This window comes from Macadamia integrifolia, unplaced genomic scaffold (assembly GCF_013358625.1).
Source record: "Macadamia integrifolia cultivar HAES 741 unplaced genomic scaffold, SCU_Mint_v3 scaffold1421, whole genome shotgun sequence".
Lineage (NCBI taxonomy): Eukaryota > Viridiplantae > Streptophyta > Magnoliopsida > Proteales > Proteaceae > Macadamia > Macadamia integrifolia.
This window is the reverse complement of record NW_024868197.1, coordinates 28,756-56,729: the sequence shown is the minus strand read 5'-3', so window position 1 is coordinate 56,729 and position 27,974 is coordinate 28,756. Positions and strand designations below refer to the sequence as shown.

The window sequence follows — 27,974 nt, the reverse complement described above, 5'->3', positions numbered from 1 at the left end:
CCATACTATTTTTCATCCGACCCCTCGGATTCCATTCCCCTTGCTGGTACCGGAAAAAATCGTCTGTTTTTCGAAATCGTGTTTTGCTGTGTTTTGCTACCCTGCACCAACGGTCAGGATTAGATTTGTTTTGAAAGGTAACTAAACCCCGTTTACTAGAAAGGATGACTCGAATCATCCATTTGAACCGGTTCTGACCAAACAGCTCAGACAGGTTCGAATTTCAAATCCCTAAGCCCCATTTGTTTGGAGGGGAGTCTGGGGTGGGATTGTATGACACATGGGTCTCACATGTTGTTAGGGTGAATGACAAGAATGGAAAAATTGTAGAAAGTACAACTTTCCCACCCCATGTTTGTTTGGTTGGCTTGGGAAAGTTGAACTTTACCACCCCATGTATGTTTGGATATCAGAATTTGTGATTAAAGAGAAAGTTGCTATACTACAATATAATTACAAGAACACTATTATCAAATAACATCATAACATTAACACTTACTAATGTGACCTTTATATTTTTGTGGTTATAATAAAATGTGGGATTCACCAATATTAATTCATTAATTTAATTTAGATAATAAAAAATTATTCTAAAGAGGCTAATTGTGGTGATCCCTCTCATAAAGCTGGCTGCAACACAAACAATTTGATACAATGAATTTAATGGTTGCATCAACAATCCATCAAGGAATAGCAGTCATATATGAGAGATATCTCTACCCAATTCAAGTACTAAGTCTAAAACCCATGCTAAAAATTATTTAAAATGAGAAAGAGAAATCCACTTTAATAAGTGAATTTAGTTCGTTCTGGGCAACTCTTGATCAACTGCCTCCTTTCCTTCTTTATTTGGCTAATCTTCATTCATATCTTCCATCTGATGGATCCTTTCCCTGGCGATTATAAAGATTCATATGCAATTGGGTAAGCATGAAAAAATTAAGCGTATGAATGTCTCCAAGGAGAGAATCTATGAAGAGACATTTTAGTAACCACAATAAAGCTTACAAAAATCAAAAATCCAAATCTCTAGGTAGAACTTCCAAAATGGAGAGCATAAAGTCTGTCTATAATTTGTCCAAAAGTTTGAAAATATTACATCATTAGTCTGTAGGAAACCATTAAAAAAAATATACATCCCACTCAAACATTCCATTCTAAAACAATTAAATAGAAATAAGTTCTTCAACCTAGAGTCAGAGCTCTAAAACAATTAAACAGAAATAAGTTCTTCAAGCTAGAGTTAGAGCTCTAACTACATAGTTTTAAACTAATATATGCGTAAAGAGTTCACAAAAAGACAAAATACGATATCCATAATTTGAACAGCCCTTCTACGCATTGGGGTCTTGTGAATGCCAATGCCTCCAAAGAAATTTTGCCCTGTGTGAGACATCATATGACATAAATATATTAGCTTGCACTAGATTTACACTCAAGTATTCAAAAGACCTACTAGCGATGACATCAGAAATAGCAGGGATATCTCGTATGGCATGGAGGATAGGAGTCAAATCCATTTGATAAGGGTTGGGTTGCTTGGGTGATTCTCAAAGTGCAGCTGCCAAATCCTTGATGCCTTCAGCAATGGTGGATAGTTGATCAAAATCAACACTTTGTTTCTAGGCGGTGCTTCTTCTTCCTCCTCGTCATAGTCACATTCATCCAATATGACAAGTATGGCAGCTATAGCTGCCATACAATCAGCTGCTGTTCTTCTCCGTTGTTGATATACAATAGCATCCATATTCCACTTCTGAAGGAACAAACATTGTGCCATTATTTAAAAATGCATTTTAAATTTCATAGAAAATAAATATGAGAATGCAAAAAATAATTAAATAAAAGAGATGAGTAGTTAAATGACTTGAAGTGAAAAAGAATACCCCCAATTCCCCAACCAATAACACCAAAGATGTAAGAAATAAAAATAGAAAAAAAAGTAGTGGGTTCTCTTCAAAGAGTCAATAACTGGATGAAAATTAGAAAAGAATGAAATAACCACCAAACCAAAGACCACAATCACATTCCCTGCAACAAAGGATTCCAGTGAACAAACAAATTTCAGGTGAGGAGAACACATTGGGCCAAATGATGAGTAATCAAGGATACCTTTGTCTTTGTGTTCATTAACCCCAGAGCCTGCTACTTTTATAAGTCCAACTGCTACAAACATGAAGTCATGAATTGCATCTATCTACTAGCCATAAACCCCTATGTTTTCAATTATACACCAAATGCAACCATGACTTTATTCGTATAGAACACTAATGACAATTCCCTGTAAACCCTACCTGATACGACCCAATTAATCACCCTGTAAGGTAAGAACACATGGTATCCAAAGGAAGGACACATGTCGCCCACCTGATAGAAGCCGTAAGAATTCTAACCACGCAAACCACATGAGGAGAAGATACCCAAATAGAGAATATTCCCCATAGGGAAAATAGCACATATCCGAGTAGGACTCAAGAAGGGAAAAAGGCAGACCCAAGGGGGACTTCCAAAAGGGAAACCCTAGACCCTAAGCACTATAAGAGAGGGCCCAAAATGAAGGGAGAGGTAGATCAACACACCATTACTCTTGTGAAAACACTATTCCGCCGGTCTCTAACTTGGACGTTGGAGGACTAACCCTGGGGATACCTCCAGGCCTCTGCCTTCTGTCCTTTTGTAGGTTTAGCTCCTCTGGTAGATTTTTGGCGGTAACAGATTGGCGCCGTCCGTGGGAACGACAGTAATGGTGGGGAGAACCTACAATCGTAAAAAAAACAAAAGCAACACCGAATATAAATATGAATGAGGGAGAACCTTCGGAAGGGCTCCCTCCCTCGACGGACATTAGGGAAGAATAAGGAAATAGTGATCGGGAAGGTTCCGTGAGGGACTAGCGCTCAGTCGGACAACTGCTGCGTAAGGATAGCGATCCTCCCCCTCCTAGTGTGCAGGAATATGTGACGAGGGAGCAGTTTGATGCCCTTCAGGAGAAGAATGACAGAATGGCCAGGACAACGAAAGAGGTCTCCAAAGCCATCTCTCATAAGACCGGTGGAGCAGCGCAAGGCTCCCATGTCCAGCCAGAGCGATCGCAAGACAAGGACTGGAGTAGCTCAGGATCGATAAGATCCAGCTGGAATCCTTGAAACCGAGCAATAAGGGAAAGCCCCACACCCAAAGAAAGAGCGCACTGCATCATGGGAGCCGGGCATGAAGAACCGTGCCAAGGGGACAAACAGTTACGTGACTCAGGGTTGAAGCAGATGATCCTAGACCTGAAGGACGAGATCTAGAAGGTAGCAGAAAACCAGAAGGGAACTCGCGAGCCGGACCTCACCAATGACACGGCTCTAGCTAATGAATTCATAAGGGACCCGCTTCCGATTGGGTTTCGTCTACCCAAATATGATACTACGATGGGTCTGGAGACCCCGTCAATCATCTAGAAGGCTTTAAGGTTGCGATGCAGTTCCACCGAGTCTCAGAAAACATCATGTGTCGAGCCCTGCCTTTGACGTTCAGAGGAGCGGCAAGGTTATGGTATAACCACTTGCCGACGAAATCAATCCACAGCTTCAGCGATTTGAGTTACTTCTTCGTGAAGGGATTCTCTAGTAGCTAACCCCTTCAGAAGACCACGTTGAACCTGACCAATGTAAAACAACATGAAGGAGAGTCACTGCGAAACTACATGAAGCGCTTCCAACAAGAAAAGATCATGATCAGAGGTCTGGACCCGAAAGAAGAGTTCACGGCCCTGTTGGGAGGCCTCAAGGATAAAGAGCTAAAAAGGTCTTTGGTGAAGTATACACCAAGGAACCTAGCCGAGTTAAGGGCTCAGTGTGATAAGTACATCCAAATGGAAGAAACCCTTCAAGCCAATGAAGAAGCTGAAGAGAAAATGGGGAGAAAAAGGATCTCAAGAGGCAACAACAAACCTTCCGAAGAGGGCAAAAGATGAAAGTCCGAACCTAGTCGGGCACCCAGTCCACCGAAGAAGTTCGAGAAATACGCGCCCCTGAACCGAAAAAGAACAGATGTGCTAATACAGATAAAGGACTCCCCAGATGCCAGAACCATGAAGTGGCCAGGGAAGATGGGATGACACCCTGAGAGACGCAATATGGACAAATATTGCCACTTCCATAGGGACCACGGCCACGACACTGAAGATTGTTGGCACTTGAAGGGGAAAATAGAAGGAATGATCCGAAAAGGGTATCTAGGCCGATTCATAGACCGCAAAAAGGAGGATGCCCAAGATGGTAATGACCGCAGGGACAACTGCCGAAGAGACGGCATAGGCCACCATGAATGGAGGTGGCCAGCCCACAAAGGCAATCAAGAACGGCAAAGGGACCGAACACCCGAGGAAGCCGAACATCACCTTCGGGACGATCATAAAAGCCCAACTAGGGTTATAGCAACAATCTGTGGAGGCCTAGCCGCTGGAGAAACTTCAACCTCAGTCAGGAAAGCAAAAGCCTATGCGCGAAGCATGCATGTGGTTGAATGGTCGAACAAGAAGGCGAAGACGAGGACGGTTATTTCCTTCTGGAAGGGGTGCACACGCCACACGACGATGCCCTAGTAATCACCATGACCATAGCCGATTGCAGAGTAAAAAGGATCTTGGTGGATAACAGCAGTTCAGCTGATATCTTGTTCCTTGAAGCTTTTCAGAAGATGGGTCTGGACGAGAAAAAGCTGAAGAAGGTCGAACACCCATTGCAAGGATTCTTCGGTGCCCTAATCAAAGTTGAGGGATCGGTTGAGTTGCCAATAAGAGTAGGCACCGGAGACCGCCAGGTAACAGTCATGATCAACTTCCTGGTAGTAGGCATTACTTCGGCGTACAACGCCATACTAGGGAGAGTTGGTTTAAACCTGCTAAAGGTTGTCCATCTCCACACCACACCTCAAGATGAAGTTCCTAACCAAGAACGGTGTTGGTGAATTTCGAGACGATCAGGAGGCATCCCGGAGGTGCTACACCACCACCTTATGGGGAAAAGAAAAGGCGGGCGAGGCTCTCCCGATAGAAGATTTACGTGATGACACCAGCTATCAAAGGGGTGAACCGGCTAAGGAGCTAATACAAGTTGAAGCCGAAGAGGGGGATAATACTCGCCACTTCCAAGTGGGGGCTACAATGCCAAGGCACCAGCGAGAAAAACTCATCTCATTTCTCTGAGACAATTCCGACGCCCATCAGGCCGTGCTACCACCTTGGCCCTCCATCAGGCCATGCTGCCACCTCGGTATCTCATCAGGCCGTGCTACTACCTCGGCATCTCATTAGGCCGTGCTACTACCTCGGCATCTCATCAGGTTGTGCTACTACCTCAACATCTCATCAGGATGTGCTACTGCCTCGGCCCTCCATTAGGCCGTGCTGCCCTCAGCCCTCCATCAGGCCACACTGCCACTTCGGCCTCTCCTCAGGCCGTATTACCTCCTCGGCATCTCCTCAGGCCTCGCTGCCACCTTGGCCTCTCCTCAGGCTGTGCTACCTCCTCAGCATCTCATCACTCCGTGCTACTACCTCGGCATCTCATCAGGCCGTGCTATTGCCTCGACCCTCCATCAGGCCATGTTGCCACCTCGGTATCTCATCAGGCTATGCTACCACCTCGGCCCTCAATCAGGATGTGTTGCCACCTCGGCCCTCCATCAAGCCGCACTCATCAGGCCGTGCTGCCACATCGGCCCTCATCAGGCTGTGCTACCATCTCGACCCTCCATCAGGTTGTGCTACCACCTCAGCCCTCCTTCAGGCTGTGCTGCCACCTCGGTATCTCACCAAGACGTGCTACTACCTCGGCCCTCCATTAGGCTGTGCTGCCACCTCAGCCCTCAATCAGGCCGTGCTACCACCTGGCCCTCAATCATGCCGTGCTGCCACCTCAGCCTCCATCAGGCCGCGCTGTCACCTCGGCATCTCCTCAGGCTGTATTACCTCCTCGGCCTCCATCAGGCCGCGCTGTCACCTCGGCATCTCCTCAGGCCATGCTACCTCCTCGGCATCTCATCAGGTCGTACTGCCACCTCAGCCCTCCATCAGGCCGTGCTGCCACCTTAGCCCTCATCAGGCCGTGCTACCATCTTGGCCCTCCATCAGGCTGTGCTACCATCTCGGCCATCTATTAGGCATGCTACCACCTCGGCATCTCATTCGGCTGTACTACTACCTCGGCCCTCCATTCAGCTGTGCTGCCACCTCGGCCCTCCATCAGGTCGTGCTGCCATCTCGGCCCTTAATCAGGTCATGCTACCACCTCGGCCCTCCTTCAGGCCGTGCTACCACCTTGGCATCTCATTAGGACGTGCTACTGCCTAGGCCCTCCATCAGGCTGTGCTGCCACCTCGGCCCTCAATCAGGCCATGCTGCCACCTCGGCCCTTAATCAGGCTGTGCTGCCACCTCGACCCTCAATCAGGCCGTTCTGCCACCTCGGCCCTCCATCAGGTCGTGCTGCACCTCGGCCCCTCCTCAGGCCATACTGCCTCCTCAAAATCTCATCAGGTTGTGCTGCCACCTTGGCCCTCCATCAGGTCGTGCTACCACCTTGGCCCTCATCAGGCCGTGCTACCATCTCGGCCCTCCATTAGGCTGTGCTACCATCTCGGTCCTCTATCAGGCTGTGCTACCACCTCGGCATCTCATCCTGTTGTGCTACTACCTCGGCCCTCCATCAGGCCGTGCTACCACCTCGGCCCTTTATCAGGCCGTGCTACCACCTTGGCCCTCCATCAGGCCGTGCTGTCACCTCGGTCCTCCATCAGGCAGTGCTACCAATCACCTCATCTCGACCAACCTGTCACCTCGGCTCAGCATAGTCAAGTAATGCACCTACCTTGTAATTAAGATTTTACTTGCATAAGGGCTTTGGCTTTCCTACCCTTACCTACGAAGCCGAAGCCCTATGATAGTCCGTGCTCAGAGTTAATTGTCATTAAATCAACAACAAATAGTGATGATAATTAAAAGGCACGAAGGAATCTAAAAGAAGAACGGTGTTTCATTCATCGAAGAAGCTCAAAGGCATAAATTACATGGAGGCCGGAAGGCCTAAGTTCAAAAGATACAAAAAAGAGACCCGAAGGCATTTCGTTCATCAAGGGGCTGCGGTCGGGAGAACAGATTTGCCATCAACAACACCTGGGACATCTTGGTCTAAACCATCCTGACCAAGAGTAAGGGGGACTTCGTGAGCCCTTTGAACCTCCTCCTCGTCACCACTCTCCTCGAGCTCGGTCACCTGAGTAGCTATAGGGGCAGGGGCTGAAGCAACCCTAACCTCATCCTCGAAAACAAGGCCACTATCCTCAAAAGACACCTCCGAATAATTCTCGAGAACCCAGTCACAGACTTTGATCAAGCCCATCGTGTATCTGGGAGCAGCGGCCTACTTAACTTGTTCATAGAAGTCTTTGGAAGCCTTGTACATTTCGACCCCTCGGGCTTCAGCTGCTTTAATCCTCGTAGATATTTGAGATCTAAGCTTCGAGAGTTCTCGATCATGCTTCTGTAGAATCTGAAGGAGCTTAGTCTCCAGATGCTCTACCTTCTCCAATAGAACATAGTGCTCATTCTCCATGCTCACCTTCTCTAGCTCAAATCTCTCCAAGTCCCAAACCATAGCCTCAACTCGGTTGATCAGCTGGGCAAGTTGGTTCTGGGCCTAAAACATTTATAAAAATAAGAGCTATAGAGAAGGAAACCTGAAAGCCAAAGACCGAAGGAATCTTACCCTTGCCATGTAGAAGTATGCACTGGTCACCATGGTCAAGGTTCCCTGCTTCTGGGCGTCAAAAACATCCCTCGAAAGGTTCCCCTTCAGCACCAGTTCCCGAGACACCCTTCCAACGGTGAAAGTGTGAATGAATGTTTGACAGAGGACCTACCTCGGTTTGACGCTGGACTTTGTGAATGAATGTTTGACGAAGGCTCGATTGGGGCAGAGGCATCTCGATCTTGGGCAGTGAGGGCCTGAATGGCACCTTCAGTAGGGTCCCGCGCAAGACCCCTCTTCCTCTTAGAAGAAGGATTGGCCAGCTCAGAAGCTGGAACCCTCCTTTTATCCTTCCGCTTTTGTTTCTGCCTCTGCTGCTGCTCCCTCGCTCGGGCCTCTCTCACGCGGGCCTCCTTCGCCTGTGCTTGCCTCACGGCTGCTGCCGCTCTAACATCCACTCTGGAGAGTTACACTGCATAGGAGAAACAAAGGTTAGCATTAGGCAGAAGAAGACAAAGCAAGAATGGAATCGGGTGACCATAACTCACCCGGGCTAAGCCCGAACCAAAACATGACAATGTCTGATTAAAGACTATCAGACTCGACTAGTGGACTCTGGGGCTTGAGTTTTTCCAATACCAGTGACTCCGCGTCCACCACGAAGAGGGCGGGTGTGGAATTAACATCCTTCAGGTCGGGAATATCCCAAACGTTACCGATGGGGAAACCCTCAGATGATCTCACAAAGAAATACTTATGTTTCTAGCCGTGGAAATTTAACTTAGGAGCCTCGCACTTGTTTGTATCACTGGCATTTACGAAGAAGATGAGAATTCCAACCCAGGGACTGACTCAATGTTTGGATGTGAGCCTTGTCCAGTGACCATAGGTGAACATGAGTTGAATGCTCACTTGATCGAGTTGGATATGACCGACTTGACGTGATTTTAGGAATGGACTGATTTTCCGCATACAGAGCCAGCGTGCTATGTGCAGAGAAAACTATCTTTTTCTGACCTCGTGATGATAATGAGTTTGTGTTCCAAGGGGATAAGCCTAAGAAACCCAAGAAGGTTATCATATCCGCGCTCCAGATGAAGAAGCTATTGGATAAGGGATGTCAGGGCTACTTAGCATCTGCGATGGATACTGAGATAGAGATTAGGCCATTGACCGAGCTTGATGTGGTGAGGGAATTTCCCGATGTATTCCCAGATGACTTGATAAGTTTGCCCTAGGACCGAGAGGCAGAGTTTGCTATAGACCTACTCCCCGACTCAACACCAATGTCAAAGGCCCTTTACCGCATGGCCCCACAGAGTTGAAGGATTTATGGGTGTAACTTTAGGACCTTCTGAAGAAGGGATTCATTAGATCTAGTGTGTCTCCATGAGAAGCACCGGTATTATTCGTCAAGAAGAAAGACGGGAGTATGAGGTTGTGCATTGATTACCTGGAGCTTAATAAGCTAACCATCAAGAATCGGTATCCTTTACCAAGGATAGATGATCTATTTAATTAGTTGCAGGGTGCTAAGGTATTCTCCAAGATCGACCTTAGATCGGGCTACCACCAACTCAGGATCAAGGATAGTGATGTCAGTAAGACAACCTTCAGATCAAGGTATGGACATTACAAGTTCTTGGTAATGTCATTTGGGCTTACCAATGCACTGGCTGCATTTATTGATTTGATGAACCATGTATTTCAGGATGTCTTGACAAGTTTATGATTGTGTTCATTAATGAAATTTTGGTCTACTCTAAGAATGCAGAGGAACATGCTGTTCACCTGAGGTTAGTATTACAATGCCTGAGAGAGAAACAACTCTATGCCAAATTCAGCAAGTGTGAGTTTTGGTTATCACAGGTGGCATTCCTAGGCCACATTATTTCAGACAAAGGTATAGAGGTTGAACTAGGTAAGGTGAAGGCAGTCTTAGAATGGAAGACTCCCGAGAGTGTAGAAAACATACATAGTTTTTTGGGATTGGCCGGATTATAGGAGGTTTATCGAGAACTTCTCCCGCATTGCTAGCCCGATGACCCGACTCACATGGAAGGGTGTTAAATTTGAGTGGTCCGATGCTTGTGAGAAGAGTTTCAAGGAACTAAGGCAAAGGTTGGTATCAGCTCCAGTGTTGACTATTCTGATTGGTACAGGTGGTATGGTTGTGCATAGTGATGCCTCCAAGTTGGGATTGGGTTGTGTGTTGATGTAGAATGGGAAAGTTATTGCTTATGCATCTCGTCAGTTGAAAGATTATGAGAAGAACTACCCCACCCATAATTTGGAGTTGGCAGCTCTGATTTTTGCACTGAAAATCTGGAGACACTACCTGTATGGTGAGAAGAGTGAGATCTTCAGTGACGATAATAGCCTCAAGTACTTCTTCACCCAAAAGGAGCTCAATATGTGACAGAGGCGTTGGTTGGAGTTGATGAAGGACTACGATTGTACTATCCACTATCACCTAGGAAAGGCCAATGTGGTAGCTGATGCACTTAGTTGGAAATCCCAATCACTGACTCTTGCATCACTGACCATCAATGAGCATTTCATAGAGGAGTCCAGGAAACTAGACTTGGAGCTATTAGTGGAAGGTGTCACTTTATCACTATCGGCATTGGTGGGACAACCGAGTCTAGTGTATAGGATCACTACAACTCAGGCTCTTAATGCAAAGTTGTAGAAGGTGATGACAGAGGGCCAGGAAGGAACCTAGAAGGACCCGGATTTCTTGGTGACTGAAAGAGGGATTCTCAAGTTCAAAGGGAGGTTGTGTGTGCCTAGTGATGGTGATTTGAGAGATACAGTTTTGAGAGAGGCAGATAGCTCTCCATACTCCATTCACCCTGGCTACACTAAAATGTATAAGGACCTCAAAGGCTCTTATAGTGGAAAGGAATGAAGAATTACATGGCCACGTATGTGTCTAGATGCCTCACATGCTAGCAAGTCAAGGCTAGACAAAGGCCCCATAGGTTATTACAGTCCCTACCTATTATGGAGTGGAAATGGGAGAATATTACCATAGACTTTGTCATAGGCCTACCCCATACATAGAAGGGTATGGATGCCATTTGGGTAGTTGTGGACCGCTTGACTAAGGCAGCTCAATTTATCCCAATCAAGATTATATTTTCTATAGATAAGTTGGCCAAGCCGTATGCTGATAACATCATCAAATTGCATGGTGTGCCAGTTAGTATCATCTTTAATCATGATCCCAGGTTCACTTCTAAGTTCTGGACATGTGTACAGAAAGCTATAGGTACACAACTAAATTTCAGCATAACTTTTCATCCACAGACCGATGGTCAGTCGGAAAGGACCATCCTGACATTGGAGGACCTACTCCGAGCATATGCCTTGGATATGAGTTACAGTTGGGATGAATACATTTCCCTTATTGAGTTCTCCTACAACAACAAATAACACATGTGCATGTAATAATGATATCAATAATATACCTGTCACTACACCTGGTGCAGCCTCGGCATCTTCTACGGTCATAGCAAATACTCTGCCCTGTGGCCTCTAGTCCTGTGGGGGCTGTGCTGGTCTAGGGGCCGTATATGTCTGCTGGGGTCTAGGTGGCATAGTGTATGGTGCATCACTTGGCCTCCGGTGGGGGCATATCCTCGCCATATGGCCCGACTGATCACAATAAAAGCATCTCAGGTTGGATCCTATAGATTGAGATACAACACTAGATCGAGAGGACTGGGAAGTCTGACTAGCTTCAGGCTTCTTGAATTGCACTACAGTTGGGTTGATATAAGGCAATAGAAAAGGCTTGCTACCTCCCCTGGAATTAGTAGATCCCATTGGCCTCTTTCCCGTTCCTTCTTGGGCCGTGAAATTATCTCTATACCGATCTTCAATAGACTTGGCCACTTGGACCACCTCGGCATAAGTCTATAGTTTCAACCCAACTATGGTTGATCCAATACCTGGCCTTAACCCTTTCTCAAACTTTTTGGCCTTAGCCCTATCCCATCAGAGATGCTCAGGAGAAAAGTGAAGCAGCTCCTCGAAGCATTGTTGGTATTCCAACACAGACTGGGATCCTTTCACCAATTGAGAGAACTTACTCTCTCTCTTATCCCGAAAGCTTTCCAGAAAATAGTTCTCAAAGAAGGCCCCTTTGAAGTTTGTCCAAGTTGGGTTCGAGTTATTAGCCCTCAGAATAGGCTTGGTGGCACTCCCACCAATCATCCGCTTCATTCTGTAACTGATAGCCCTCACACAAAATTTTTTGCTCACCAGTGTAGCCCATCAATCTAAAAACTTTCTCCATGCCACCAATCCACCTTGATGGATACAACGGGTCTTGACCCACCTTTGAGAAGCATGGGGGTCTAAGTCATTGGAACTTCTCCATCATCTTTGTCAAGTCTGTCCAGCCCTCTACATGGGCCTGGGCTTGATCTGGCATCGGGTCTTGCACTTGCCCATGCACATTTTGATGCCCTTGCCCATGCACTTGTGCCCCATAAGATGTTTGAAGGGTAGTCGATCCATCGGGTATTGGAACGGGCACCGATGGAATAGGAGGTGCGGGCGGTGCATTACGGGCTTCCATTACTGCTTGGATCCTATTATCGATCCCGACCATAAATCGGTTTTGCCTTTCTTCAATTCCCCACATCATGTTATCCATAATGGAGACCACATCATGTGTAGTAAGTACCGATGGAGCCTGGGGTGCATTGCGGGGTCTATCCCATTCCATGTAGGGGAAATCGGAGGTGACGGGTGTGATTGGGATTAGGACCGAGCGTTCCGACGTGACATGACTCCTGTGGAGGAATCCGATTAGTTCACATGCATATACAAGGTTGCATGTAATAGGAACACATGCATACATAGTGGGTCCCACACATATACAAAAGGCAAAATTAGGGTATGCATAAGTGGGGTCCACACATATTTGGATCCAATCGCATGCATATTGTGAAGGGGGCACCCCATTTATGCAATAAAATAATAATCAGATTTGGAAAACGAAAATAACTTATTTCCAAAATAGTCCACCGGAAACAGGGGTGTTTTTCACCGAAAATATGGTTTGGTTCATCGAAAATATCAGTGTTATTTTTGATGAACAAAACAAAGAGCTAATTGGGACTTTTGAACTCACCGAAAATAGGCACCGGAAGCAGGTCCAGTGGATCCAGTGGATTGTTTCCGGTGGTTCCAAAATGGCTATAAATAGACTTGGGTTTGGGTTTTATTGTACAGAACCCTAATCTATCTTGTGGAGGAGGTGTGGAAACGGCCAAGGAGAGTCTTTTAACTGATTCTCCACTTCCCTCTTGCTATTTCGAGATCGATCGGTGCTGCTTACGCACCAAAGGTATGTTTCTTCTCTCTTCAACCTAGTTTTGAGATTTCTTCTCTGTGAGCTTTACTTTTAGTCATTGAACTAGGTTCTTACTCTTGAATCCTTAGGATTCATCTTGCAACGATGTTTAGACGTTGTGTACGTACCCGCCGTGCCGTTGAACAAGAAGAGCAAGCCATTGCCGCTTAATTCAACCCAATCCTGTTTTGCTCTATTGCTGAGCAAGATCTTTGGGAACTCTTCGAGAGCCACAACGTGGACTCAGGAATTTATGTGAGGACAAGAGACTTCCATGCATTCCTTCTCTGTCAATGCTTTGAGGTGGTCGGGTGGTATCACATCTTGAAACCCAATAAGTACTACTACCCAACACTAGTCAGGCTGTTTTACTCCAACCTGTAATGCATGAACCGAGGTACCAAAGAGATGTGGATCACCTCCTACGTGAAAGGGGGTTGAGATCTCTTTTGATATGAGGTAGCTGGCCAACATTCTGATGGTTGACAATGCCGGTGACTTGGTGTATTGCCCGCCTCGGACTCCAGCTTATGGCTTCCAGAGTCCCAACACCTTTCTGGAGATAAACGATGTGTTGACCAAGGAGGCTAGGGATGGGATCGCACAGTTAACTACTTTGCCACTCCAAAATTTGTCTGTCATGCAGTCCATTTGAGCTTCTCCCCACCTGTGGGCACTACGATGAGTTATTTGCATTGCATGCCTATGTGACTTACTGTGTGTACATGGGGGCATAGATACGTCTTCTCTACCTTCTAATGTGGACCAAGGTAATTCGGTCCGAGGGATAGGATCACTGAGTCGGGAACCTATGCTATGGGAGGATACTAACAGACATCTTCCTTCACTTTGGGGTGGATTTAGAGAGAGAGGAATGCTTGGGTGAGGATGTCATAGATTTTAACCAAGACTCTCTGAGGAAGATGACCCTAAACATGAGGGAGGTGACACTTGATCCAGAGGCGGGTGAGAAGCCTATGGAGGTGGAGGGTGGCAGTGCCGGTGATGTTGATGGCAATGCCGGTGGTGTTGGTGGAGGTATCGATAGAGGTGCCGGTGGTATAGGGAGAGGAGCTACTGGGGTTGGTGGTGTCCCACCACCTGGCCCATAGGCTATGATGGGTTCTAGGGTTGCCTCCACTTCCCAGGGCACTAGGGGTGCGAGACCTTACTGCCTTAACGATGTTATGGCATGTCTGGACATCACCACATCACTGATGAGGAGCATAGATGGCCGCCTTAAGAGCATAGACAGGACCTATTGTCTTATGGACAATAGAGTGGCCTCCCTGGAGGCACATATGCAGGCGATGGTCTTCCATCTTGGTATTCTGGTGCCTCCTTCAGGAATGCATGGTTTGAACCAGGCTTAGGGCCAAGGATAGAACCAGTAGCAGCAGCAGCAGCAGCAGCAAGAGTAGTGGCATGTTTGCCACTATAGTTTTAGGATTTCCTTCATACTTTATTTGAGTTTGATGTTTTAATTTTTAGTTGAACTTTTTTCTTTCTGTCATTTGCTTCAGTTGTTCAATTTCCTAGACTTAGGCTAGTTAGGATTTCTTACTTTCAGTACTTTATTTTCTTATAAAAAGTGTAAGCTACAAATTCAAGTTCTCTATTATAATAAAACAACTTTAACACCTATGCTTGTATCCTAATTGTGCAATTCTATTATTGTTGTCTTGAGATTTTTATTTATATCCTAATTTCCCCAAGTCGTCATTTGGTCGAGATTATGAGTTAAGGCAGGGCTTCACCGCTCTGATACCATAGCTGTCACACCCTACTTCTAGTAGACCCAACTTATCATTAGGAATATCAATGGTGTGAGTAAGACACATACCTGTTTTACAAACCTACCAGGATCTCTGATAGTAGTACCTTAACATTTCACAATCTCAGATCACAAACCAACCAAAAGCAGCAGAATCATCAATAAAATGGGGAAATTATCTAGTGATAAAATATTATCCATAACCGAATTATCCTTTTACAATTATCCATGACATATAACTAATAAGTTTAAAAGAAAGGTACCATCCACAAACTCGTATCAAAATCACCAGAAATACGTCGAACACCTTATGGTGCCGCGTATGCACAAAAATCACAAGCACAATCCTGGCTATGCTCCTTCACATCTAGCATCCACCAGTCGCTCACTCTGTATTCGGGTTCAGAGGATAGAGAATCACTAGCCATGGGCACGACTCGCTTAGTGAGGGGTGGGGTTCAAGCACATCCAAGTACAACAATCGCAGTAATAATTTATGATGTATGATTACAGAAATTAAACATATAGTCCATGATGCTCTTGATGCAATTCATTTATTTTATTATCTACCTAACAATACAACTAAGTCTGATAAATGCTATTAGACACATTAGGTTGTATCTCTCATCTCGAAACCACCATCGACTATGCATGGATACAAACCCCAGCCATGAATAGAAGCCTATCAGTCCTCGTATGCATCCATGGGTCACCCAAAAACCCTTGTTAATCCTCTCCTGGTTGTCATGGTACTGGTACCAATCATTGGTCACGCTTGACAAATTCCCACCTCCGGCAACAATCAATTCGTACCGTGGATGTGGCATTCTGGAAAGACACATCGAACATACCATAATGGGTTATCCAACACTTTTACCCCATTAGCAAGGGTTTGCAGCATAGGGAGTGATACCTAACCACATATATGCTACATGCCTTCATAATGATACAGTTAGTATGAATTACACGATACCAGTAAGACCTCGCCCACAAAGGGTAATCCATAGAGTTGTGTGGTTATTGTCTTGTGTAAAATCCAAAGGAGGGGGGTATTTATAGGATTTCCTAGTCAATGGAAAGGAGAGAGAATTTTTAACCAATGGGCAAAAAGGGGGTTTTTGGACTAAAGTGGGTAAAAAGGAGTTTTAACTAATAGGAAAAAAGGGGTTCTTAGACTAAAGTGGGTAAAAAGGGTTTTTAACCAATGGGAAAAAAAAAGGTTTTGAGGACTAATGGGCGGAGAAAGAGTTTCTAGCAAAAAGTAGGTTTTTGGACTAAAGTGGGTGAAGAGGGAAATCTCTTCATCCACTGGGCCAGTGGAACACCAATCCTAGCCAGTGATGGTGGCACACAAGGCTGGGTTGAAGTGCAAGGGGCATGGCCAGCACGGCCACAAAGGATGGCAGGCAATGTGCACAGGGTGTGCGGGTAATGTGCATAGGGTGTGCGGGCAGTGGTGCATAGCTGGGTATAGGCTAGGCACAAGGGTGTGGGGGTAGTGGCATGGGTGTGAGGGTAAGGGCACCAGCAGCAGCCAACAGGGGTGCGAAAAACAACCAGTAGGCGCGTGGGCAGTAGCCAGCAGAGGCACCTGCATGCGAGCTAGGCAGCAGCCAACAGGAGCAACATGCACGAGTTGGCCAGCAAGCGCAGCGTATGCGCTATCATGGAATTTTCTGATGATGATTACAAGAAATTCGACATTCCAATTTTGATGTGTCATATATTTTTGGAATCGTATTTCCGAGCACTATCCATCTATATGGTCATCTTGACCAGATTCCTTCGTATATAAAATGTCAAATTTAGACCCTCTTCTCTTTCTTCACCGAGGGTTTTCAGGTAGGGGATGAATTTGGGGCATTTGAGTAGGCACAAAGTGAAACCCAAGATTGTTTACGTAATCTAGTATGCATATAATAGTTGAATATAGACTACGCAACACCATACCAATCATCGGCCACGATGCGTATCTATTTGCAAATGTAGTCCTGGAGCACACGATACCGGTAACACATCAACCACAAAGTGTAATTCGTGACTACAATTAAGTCCAATGCACATACTAATGCATGAATGTAATAAGCATATGGCATTCACGACACCAGTATGACCTCGACCACGCTGGATTCCATCTTATACATATAACCAAACACACAGCTATCACGATACCAGTACGACCTCGGCCACACCGGATCCCTCCATACATCTCCATAACAATTCACATGATAATCATAAAAATGAAACATGTGATAGAATATCATCATTTGAACATTTAAAAATCATGTATAATCCTACACATGTGAGTAATTCTATAATAATAAAACAATCCAAAAATAAATCAACCATCCCTCACCTTGTTGATCTCTGCTTGTGTTAGGGTTCAAATAAGGCCACCAATCAATCCACTCAATTTCGATCTCGAGGCACGTGCACATCACTGTCCTAGACACAAGGGTAATCGTACATTAGTACGTGTCAGAAAGATCGGAAGAGGCCCACTTGGGTCACCCCCAAAAGGTACAGACAAGGTTTCCCAGTGACAGTAATGGCACCAAAAACACCCACCGAAAATAAGGTATTTCCACTAAAAATATCAGTGTTGTTTCTGGTGGTGGGACAGAGAGCTCACTGAGCTCTGTGGTTCACCCGAAACAACCCATTGGAAGCAAGCCCAGTGGATCTGGTGGCTTGCTTCTGGTGGTAGTATAGACTATCCACTCGAATTGAGGCTTTTCAGCTTGGGCCCAATCATCGGGATTTGTTCCATGGAGTTTGTAGGGAATGTTCCTAGCATCATTCTAAGCTAATAAAATCCTGATTTCACTAAGCCGTTTGGGAGATACGTCGATCGAACGATTGAAACCCTAGTTAGCCATTTGGCACTACTAGTTATCGGAGCTCACCGGGCTTGGTTTGAGCTCAGCAATGGCACCAGGGAGGTGGAACACACATTCCTGACATTCCCCAACCTCAAGAGGGTTTGTGCATTAAGATCACAACCATACCTAGCTTAATCTAGGTCAACATGAAAAGAAAGGGAGAGTGGTGGAAGTGAGTGCACTTACCTCTGGCAACGATTCTGGTGACTAGGCGATAACCTGCACCAAGGTAAGACTTCCTCCTTTTTCTCCTCTTTCTCTCCTCTCCTACGTTGGACACAAAGGAAATGAGGAAATGAAATCCTCATTTCCTTCTTATCGATTAAGTTGGACCTTAGGGTCCATTTGGTTGGACCCTATTCAGACTGATCGGGTTAATAAGCCTTTCGAAGCTCGAGAACCCAACTACTTAGGTCTGTGATGTGCTCACATCATGAGGAATATGTGAAGGATGATTTAGGATCATCTGAGACTGTCTATAATGCGAGTGGTAAGACCCACGGGCATCGGAACCTTGACAGTAGCTTGAATGGCTCACCGAAAATAGCCCACCGGATTCAGGCCCAGTACTTCTAGTGGCATATTTTCAGTGGTCAAGACAGCTTGCTGTCCACCAACTGGCCTTGCATAGGTGGTTGCCCTTGACCGTGCTCATAGTCTTTCAATAACTTCGGTATATGCCAGGATTTATGTGTGAGGAGTCAGGTCACTTACCTTCTGGGATCAAAAGGTATGAACCCCCTCCAGTTAGATTGACAAGCGATGCAGGAACACTTGGGGTCATCTCTCCCCCTTGGAAGGGGCGGCTATGAGCCAAAACCAGGCAGTGCTTCCGATCTCCGGTCTGAGACCTACCATAATAGTTCAAATTAGATCGAGTCAGGGCACGAGTGTAACATAAAGACCTTGATGATTTCCTCTATGATTGTTGCAGCTTGCTTCTCGTCCACACACAATAACTATATTCTGTCATAGGATCTCTTGTATAATAAATCCTCTTGAAGAATAAACTGGGTGGCATATCTCCTTAGAAATTTTTTTTATTTTAGTTACTTCAACTGGGTATTTCCTTTCCCTGATGAAATCCACTATGTGAGCCAACCAAGATCGACCATCCATAGTGAGAGAGTTTACTGAATTCTGATAAATGGGCCTGCTTCTTTGTTCCACCAAGAATGGTCAGACCCTAGCCATAGGGTTGCATTCTACCATAAAATCCAAGGTGGTAAGGGCATCAACAAACATGTTATTATCTCTCTATAAATATTCAAATGAGATCTTCTCGAAGTGTTCAACCATCTCTTCCAGATATTCTTGATATGGCTTCAACTTTTCATCTCTAGTTTTTCACTTTTCTTGTGTCTGGCAGATGATGATGGATGAATCATCGTAAACCTTGATCCTTTTCACTCCAATAGTCAAAGCAGTTCCAAGCCCCAAAGCACAAGCTTCATATTCGAAAATATTATTGGTACAGGGGAAATCGAGGCAGAATGATGAAGGTAAGTAAAGGCCATCAGGAGTGACAAGCAATATTCCCGCACTACATCACCTCTAATTGGCTGCTCCATCAAAGAATAATTGCCATTCATTAATTGTGTCTTTTTCCTCTATTGTTGTGACTCCTTCATCAGGAAAGGCATCATCCAAGGATCTCCATCTTCTGTGGGGTGGGTAGCCAAATGATCGGCTATAGCCTACCCCTTGATAGATTTCTGAGTAACGTAGGTGATATCAAACTCTGATAGCAAAAGCAACCAACAGGCCATCCTTCCTGTTAGGGCTGGTTTCTCGAAGAGGTATTTGATGGGATCCATCCTTGAGATCAAGTGCACCGGATAGGAAACCATATAGTGTCGTAACCTTTTTGTTGCCCAAATCAACGCTGCACAAGTTCTTTCCAAAGATGTGTACCGTGTCTCATATTCTAGAAACTTCTTACTAAGGTAGTATATGGCATGCTCTTTCTGTGCTAGCAAAGAGTCCATGGAATATTCTCCTATGGATAAGTACAAGAGAAGTGATTCTCCTTCCACCGGCGGTGTCAATACTGGTGGGTTCATGAGGTATCCTTTGTTTTTGTCAAAAGTTTGTTGGCATTGGTCATTCCATTCCATGGGCTAATGCTTCTTCAGTAGCTTGAAAATTGGTTCACAGATGGTAGTCAACTGAGTTATGAATCTGGTAATATATTGGATGTGACCCAAAAATCCTAGTATTTGCTTCTTAGTTCGAGGTATCGTCATTTCCTGAATTGCCTTGATCTTGATAGGGTCGACCTCAATGCTTCTTTCACTCACCAAGAAACCTAACAACTTTCCTGCTGTTTTCCCAAATACACACTTCTGAGGATTCAACTTTAGCTGATACTTCTTGATTCTTTCAAAGAATCGCCTTGGCGTGGGAATATGCACCTGCCCGTCTTTTGACTTCATTATCATATCTTCCACATAGACCTCCACATCTTTGTTCATTATGTCATGTAATATAGCCGTAGCTACTCTTTGATAAGTTAACCCGGCATTCTTTAGCCCAAAATGCATCATGTTGTAACAATAAGTCCCCCATGGAGTGGTGAAGGCTGTCTTCTCGCAATCTTCTGGGTGCATGCTTACTTGGTTGTATCCCGAGAATTCATCCATAAATGATAACAAGGCATGTCCAGCTGTGTTGTCCACCAATATATCAATGTGGGGTAATGGGAAGTCATCTTCTGGGATCTTACCTTGTTAAGATCCTAGAAGTCCACACACCTTCGTACCTTGCCATCTTTCTTCGGCACAATTACAATGTTAGCCAACCATTGGGGATATTTAACCACTTGTAGAAACCCTGCATTCCATTGCTTCACAACTTCTTCTCTGATCTTCTCACTCCATTCTAGTCGGAATCAATGTTGCACGATATCGGGGTCTATACCAGGTATGTGCTTATAAGACCAAGCAAAGACTTCAGCAAACTCCTTCAAAAGACTAATCATCTGTTCTATTTCTTCATCATTAAGGGTAGCATCAATTTTTACCTCTCGAAGGTGTTGGTCAGTTCCTAGATTAATAACTCGAGTATCCTCACGGATAGGTTGGACTTTCTTTGATTTGACTTGTTTTATTAACTCTTGATAATTATTAAGATCATCATCAGAAAAAGGAGGCAAGTCATACTCAGAATTAGAAATTTCATTCATGAAAGGAGCAACAGACTTGATATACACAAACTCTGAACCCACCTTGAGAGGGGAGGCCGACATGAATCATAACAAAAGACTCAACAACAGACTCAAATATTGACTTGACGTCTGACTCGATTTTTGACTTGACACAACTTGATGCTTTTATTAGTGGTATGCATGTTGGTTGACTCAGTAGCATGAGTAAACTTGAAGTCTTCTCCAATGCTAGTCTAATTTAGGAGTGGTTCGTTGGCTCGATGGATGAGGAGACGTGGCAAAGGGCCTTCTTCTCCTTCTGTGAAAGTTGCTGCTATTTCTTCAATGGTGCAATGGTTCTTCTGGATAGGTGCCTGCTTCTTTACAAATACCAACTGATCAACCTCATACTCTCGAAATCCAAACTTTTTGAGGGGTGAGGATTGGTGAAGGTTGATTAATCTTCTTTCTATAAAGTCCAGCTTTTCAAGCCTACTGATTGAGGCCATCCTGGTGCCTCGGTCACATCTCTGACCACCATTACGGGTCTTCCCGTTGCAGTTGATTCAAGCACAATGCATGCAGACCATTATTCTTTGTGCTCTTTTTGATTTGCATATGTGCCCCTTCCTCTGAAAGGCCTGGGCTTGAGCTCATGTAGCTCTTGAGATCTTGGTTTTTGCATAAATGAATAGATTTGGTTCCTCAGATCAATGGGAAATTACAAACTCCAGATGAGTCTTATCTCCTTTTCCCATTCTCTCTTTAGGAGTACTCGGGGGCTTGGGCCTCCTTTGATTGGATCATTGTTGTGGGGTCGCTAGAGGAGAACCCATCTTCAATCAGTGCTACATCCACTATTCCAATGATGTAACTATCCTGTTCTCTTTCCTTGATGTCTAACTGTTCCAGCTCAATTTCTGTTGGAGCCTCCTCTTGAGCTGTGTTTGACTGAATCAAAGATGTAGTGTCATTCTCCTGACTTTTCCCAAAAACATTTATTGATTCTGCTGATGATATTATTTCTGGAGATTCTAGCAACGTAAGTATATCCTTCCAGTTGTACCTGCCAATCCATCCTTCTTTTGGATTTGATGGATTGTCTACCGACCCCTGGGAATGGGAATGATATAAGGGTGATGAAAGATATGAGGTGGGGTGATATGAAGGGGACGTGATGTAGGAGATAGGGTATTCTGATGAAGTTAGTGGAAAATAGGGTGATGAAGGGGTTCCTGCTCTTTGATGGTATGGTGAGAGGGAAGAAAATGGCAAAGGTGGATGGTATGAGATAATGGATTCCTCTTCTAGGGTCAGTGATGAAGGAGGGAAGGCGGGTATCTGATCCTCATCTTCTGACACTTCTCCTAATGGCTCTTCTTTCCCAGGGGTCTTCTTGACCTTGGTCCTATCTCCCATGACATTGAAGTGATCTCTTCAAGCTCGTGGCTTGATGAGTTAAGTGGGGTCACTTTCTGTTGATTCTTCCTCCAATACACTAACTGTTGCATGATCAGGGAGTGGGTTGGTAATACCATTGGGAGGATATTTGGCCTCGACTTCAATGGTCCCTTTGTCTATCAAATCTTGAACTGCATGCTGTAAAGCTAGGCATCTTTCAATAGTATGTCCCTTCTGAGAATGGCAAGCACAATACTCACAATCTTTGTACCAAGGTGGGGGAGGGTTGCTGATTACTCTTGGGGCCATTGTCCTTAGCAATCCTTGTTTCTTTAGCTTCTCATACACTACTGTCACTGGCATTCCCAAATCAGAAAACTATCTTCTTGGGTGAGGAGCTTTCTGGGAAGGAGCATTTAATCATATTACAAACGGTCGTGAAGGTGAAGTGGTTGTAGATGATATTGATTGTTGGACTACATCCATTATATTGGTTTCAAGATTCTTCATATTGTGCATCCTTTAGGATCTTGTTCTCAACACGTGTCCCGGTGGATATTAGGGTATCAAAAGTCTGTAGATGTTGATAGTAGAGAACATCAGAATAAGGCTTGGACAAGTCCTCAATTAACATTTCTACTTGCTCCGCTTCAGAAGGTCTTTCTGCCATCTTGGTGGCCTTGCTCCTGAACCTCATTAAAAAAGTGGAAAACCCCTCCCTAGGTTCCTGTCTCAAGGTTTTGAGCTCTTTATATTCCACATCTACTTTGGTGTTGTGGGGATACTGTTTGGTGAAGGCTTTCATTGTTGCCACCCAATTCTGTGTTTGTGTGGATTCCAACTGCGTGAGTCACCTTAGTTCTGGTCCTGATAATATTGACATTAATACTTACCTCATCTGATTATCAGTAATTTGCCATATCTTCAAGACACTGAGGAATACCTCCAACTGAGCCTTAGGATCCGCTGACTCGTCAAATCTGTCGGTTTGACACTTGAACTTTTCAGGGATTCTTGCCCTGGAAAAGAAGCTCATCTCATCAGAATCTACTATTTGACTCTCCTGACTTTTCCCTGCTCGGATCATATCCTTAAGCTTCTCCAATTGTTCTCTTATTTTCCTTTCCCTCTCTGTCTCTGGAGGTTCCTTTTGAATATGTGCCACAAATTCTCTTCTTCATCATTAATTATAGCTGAAGGGGGATCCCTGGAGGAAGTCCCTTGATGACCTGTAGGCCTATTTGGTTCTGGCTCTGCTAGAGGAGTTGTGTCAGCCCCGAGATCGGCCCTAGACAGGTTTCGTAACAAGTGCAACACTTGAGCTAATACATTCTTTACCTCAGCAACTTTAGCTTGCAATGTCTCCACTGGTTGGAACACGCTTGTTCTGGTGTTTCCATGTTGGGTGGACCCATGTGAATTGGGTTGTAATCACTTCGTGGTAGACAATCTTGGAGAGACGATGGAGGTGATACTAGACTTAAGCAAGTCAACCGGTTAACCTGACGTGTCCAAATGGACCGCGAAGAATACTTGAGGTGTGTAATTGTGCCTAAACCAAAAATGGTTTATTTTAGGATTCTTGAATTCCCAACACCTTGTTCACACATTCACTAGATTAACAACCAAATGATCCATACAAAGTTAGTTTGCTTAATGGTAGGGAGTGGGTAGGGGTTGATGCCCCTAGTCCACTCAATGCCATAAGCTATAGATACACACAAATGGCTTGACCAGAATACCCCTATTAATACATTCTTTACCAATAAAGTCATGCTTTCCTTTCTCTTATCCTACTAGGTGACCTTCCTCCTAGCTTCCTCAGGTCTTTTGGATAGTTTAGCATTTTACGAGGGTTAGACAGAAATCAGCCGGATCGCATGTGCCAAATCATCCAAATTTAATTTCTAAGAGGAAGGACACCTTTTATCCAAAACCTGTTTAGGAGAGTATTTCTTTATGACTAGAATATACCCTAGGAAAATTCCTTTTCAAGACCACAAACAAATTCTACAGATTAGCTAGTGGTGTTCCTAGCGTTCTCCATCTATTTCTTACATGATGTGAGCATGTGGTGGATGTAATAGGACCGATAAGGCTTCCTTGATAGGATCTATATACGCAAGGTACATGATCGTTTTGATATACCCATAGGTATGAGATCAAGCGAGTGACTTCCTTGCCCATTACTCGTGACTACACACGAGGTTAAGCAACTGACCACGGGGTAGTGGAACCATGAGTGATTGTGTGTAAAAGTGTAATGTGGGAATATCATCATATGTCAGAATGTCATAAAGTGCATGGACCTCCTTGAAGGTGCTGCTAGTACAATCTTGAACAACCTTGCCGTTTAACAATACCCCACACCCTTGTATAGGAAGCGGGTACCATTTACTCTCAGAGTACTCTCCATAACATGCCCTCCCCGAGGGTGCGGGCATGACAGGGAGTCGCTCACCAAATGATTTCACTTCGAGCACGATGCATGATGTGGTTAGCAAATACAATACAAACATGGGGTTAACCAAACATGTTTTCAAACAAATGTGGTGGAAAATGTTCTTGCATTTAATACTAGCATCTAGTGTCGGAAGCTTGACATTTATTCCTAGTAGAGTCGCCACTGCGAGGGTAGTGGCCTGAAGATGATATCTTCTCTTCCCCTTTTGAGGGGGGGAAAGGACTTACATCCATTTTGTCCTCTCTTCTCTCTTTATCTTTCATGAGGGAGGGGATGTGTCATGTGTGCTTTGCTTACGGGCCCCGCACCACCGTATCACCACTCAGAGATACGTGGAGGCCTATTTCGTAAGAGTGTAAAATTTGTCATTTGAGACGGAGGTTTGATGATGGTCCAATACGGAGATTGGGATCATACAAAAGGGTTTGAAGTCGCCACTTAGGATTATGGGCCTAGGACCTGGGGGTGGGCTCAATTCCTAAGAAAATGGCCCGATAATTGGTATGGTCCAGAGATTTAGGGTAACTGTCAGGTTGTAGAATTGGGAAGGTGTTAGGCACTCAATTTACCCGATTCAACTAGTCTTCCTACTAAATGCTTGAAAACAAACATTTTTCATAATTTTTCCTATTTCACATGCACGGCTAAGTTATCACAGATATATAAATTGACTGAATTTAAATGACTATGTACACTAAAACAAGGTTTATATAAAGTTTACATGATGACAATTCAGTTAAGAAACTGTACCTAAACTTAACCCCTGTTACGGCTCAAAAGGGGTGGGCCCTTGATTAGTACCAGTTCGGACTATCTTTTGGATTTTCCTGGCTCAGGGGAAGATGGTCTTCACCTCCAACTTCCTTTCTCGAGAGATTTTGATTGTGATGATATTCGGGCAGAGTTTCGGCTAGGAATGATTACTTTCGGATTTGGATTCGGACAGAGCTTCGACTAGGGAAGGCTATTTTTGGATTTGAATTCGGACGAGGCTTCGGCTAGGGAATGCTATTTCTAGGTTTAGAATGAGGTGGCACTCTAGCAGAGCTTCCACTGGGAATAGGCTATGGGAGGGCTAGGCTGAGATGGCACTCTCGCAGAGCTTCTACTGGGGATAGGCTATTGGAGAGCTAGGCTGAGGTGGCACTCTGACAGAGTTTGCGCTGGGAATGGCTATTTCTGGAGAGATTCTAAGGGTACTTGGATAGAGCTTTTGCTAGGAACTGCTATTTTTAAAAAGAAATGGATTGACCTAAAAATGGATTGAAGATCTCCAAAGCCCTGAAAAACACTTTGAAGATCCGAATAGAACTTCGGATCTTGACAAAGATCTCTTTGTAGACTCAAAGAACCTCAAGGGGGGAGGGATTTCTACTTTTGGTAAAGATCAAGAACACTCAAAGGGAGGATGCTAAGAACATATTATTCCTGGTAAAAATTGGATTGGACTAAGAACTTGGATTGAAGATCTTCAAAGTCTCAAATAACACTTTGAAGATCTGAACAAGATTTTGGATCTTGACGAAGATTGCTTCGAAGACCCGAAGAAACTCAAAGGGGGAGGGGATGAGGAGAGAGGGTTTCCAGCAGGCTTGCTAGTGTGCGCAGCATACGCACAGGAAAATGTAATTTTTTGGGGATGATTGCGGGAGATCCGATGGCCCGATTCTAACATGCCATATATCGTCGGAATTATATTTTTGAGCACTATCCATCTGTATGGTCATCTTGACCAAATTTATTTGTATATAAAAAAAAGTCAAAATTGGACCCTCTTCTCTCCTACGCGGGGGTTTCGGGGTTTTCAGGTAGATGGGGAATGTTTCTAGGTTTCCTTAATCAATCATCTCTGTCAATCGGAAGCAAGAAGTCACATCCAAGATCCGTAATTCATCATAGCCAGGGGAGGATGACAAAATTGGGTGTCTACAACATGAGCATGCAAAATTAAAGTATATAAAGCACTCCACAAAATAAGTCAAACATCCACTCACCTTAAAAACCCAACTCATAGTGTACGATAGATCCCCCACAATCAATTGTGTGTCCTCGCTCAATAAGTTTTAGGTTCCTAAACCAATGTGTACCATCATGTTAATTATTTATAATTCTTAACATAACTTATTATAGGTTCTATGCTGAACCTAACAACCCTTAACAACCCACATAATAATCTCAATTAAAGTCCTGGAAATGCTCCCGAACTACCCCCTACCCCCTACCTATAGGGTTAACTTGGGTAAAAGGTTAGGAAACATGACCCACAAGGGGCAAGGCATAGTTCAGTCAAAACAAGGGATGATTGGGCTTAAAACACCCTAACCGGTGGGTCACGACCTCCTGGCCGCTTATCCAACCAGCGGGTTGATTTCTGTAGAAATTTCTGCACTACCAGAGACTGTTCTACCAGTTCCCTTGACTTGGGCTGCTCATGGCTGATGGGTATGTTCCATGGCAATATGGGGAAGGTATCTCCTTGTCCCTAGGGTCATTTTACAGTCTTCAAAACCATAAATTATATGAATTAATTTATGCCCTATTGTATTTTCCAAATTTTCTTCCCTGTGATGACAATTTCAACCCTTAAATTTTCTGATCTTCAACCCAACTCATGGGTGGTTGTTGGGACAATTTAAAATCTACGCACTACTTTCAATTGCATGTACAACAAGAATTATTACTAATTTAGTCCCTATGGCAGAATTTTGCTCAATTCGTATGCTTGCAGTCCAAGGTTCTATCGTTGAGTGGCTGCATGCTTGGGAATTCGGCTGAAATTGTTCCTAATCTGAAAATTACCTACTGTACAACCATTAGATTACCTTAAGTTTACAGGTACAATAAGAATTTCATATCAGTTTACTCTCTATAACAATAACCAGCCAGGTTCCCTTGCATGCAGTCCAAATTTCCCAGTTCTGGGTGGCTGTATGCTTGGGAACCAAGCTGAAAACCTTTCTAATTAAAATCCAGTTACTGTAAAATAAATTCAGAGATTATATCTGACCTTCAAATGTGTGTACAGCAGCAACTCACCAGTAACAACCGAATCTTTGCTTGGGGACAACACCTTGCTCTTCTCTCTTTGCTGCTTTGAGCTTGACAACAGCTGCAACAATAGGAATAGGGGCAGCGGCAGCGGCAGCAACAAATTTAGCTGCAGCCCAAGTGCAGCAGCCCCCTATCCTTCTTCTTCTTCACCAAA

General features: G+C 44.5%; 1 long non-coding RNA gene across 1 annotated transcript; it reads right to left on the bottom strand.

The window, feature by feature from the left end:
* Window positions 1–1,011: 1,011 nt before the first annotated feature.
* LOC122063678 lies at window positions 1,012–27,974 on the bottom strand. Its single transcript, XR_006135438.1, has 2 exons — window positions 27,777–27,974; window positions 1,012–1,756 (listed from the first exon to the last, which is right to left on the bottom strand). It is a non-coding gene; the product is annotated as an uncharacterized LOC122063678 (long non-coding RNA).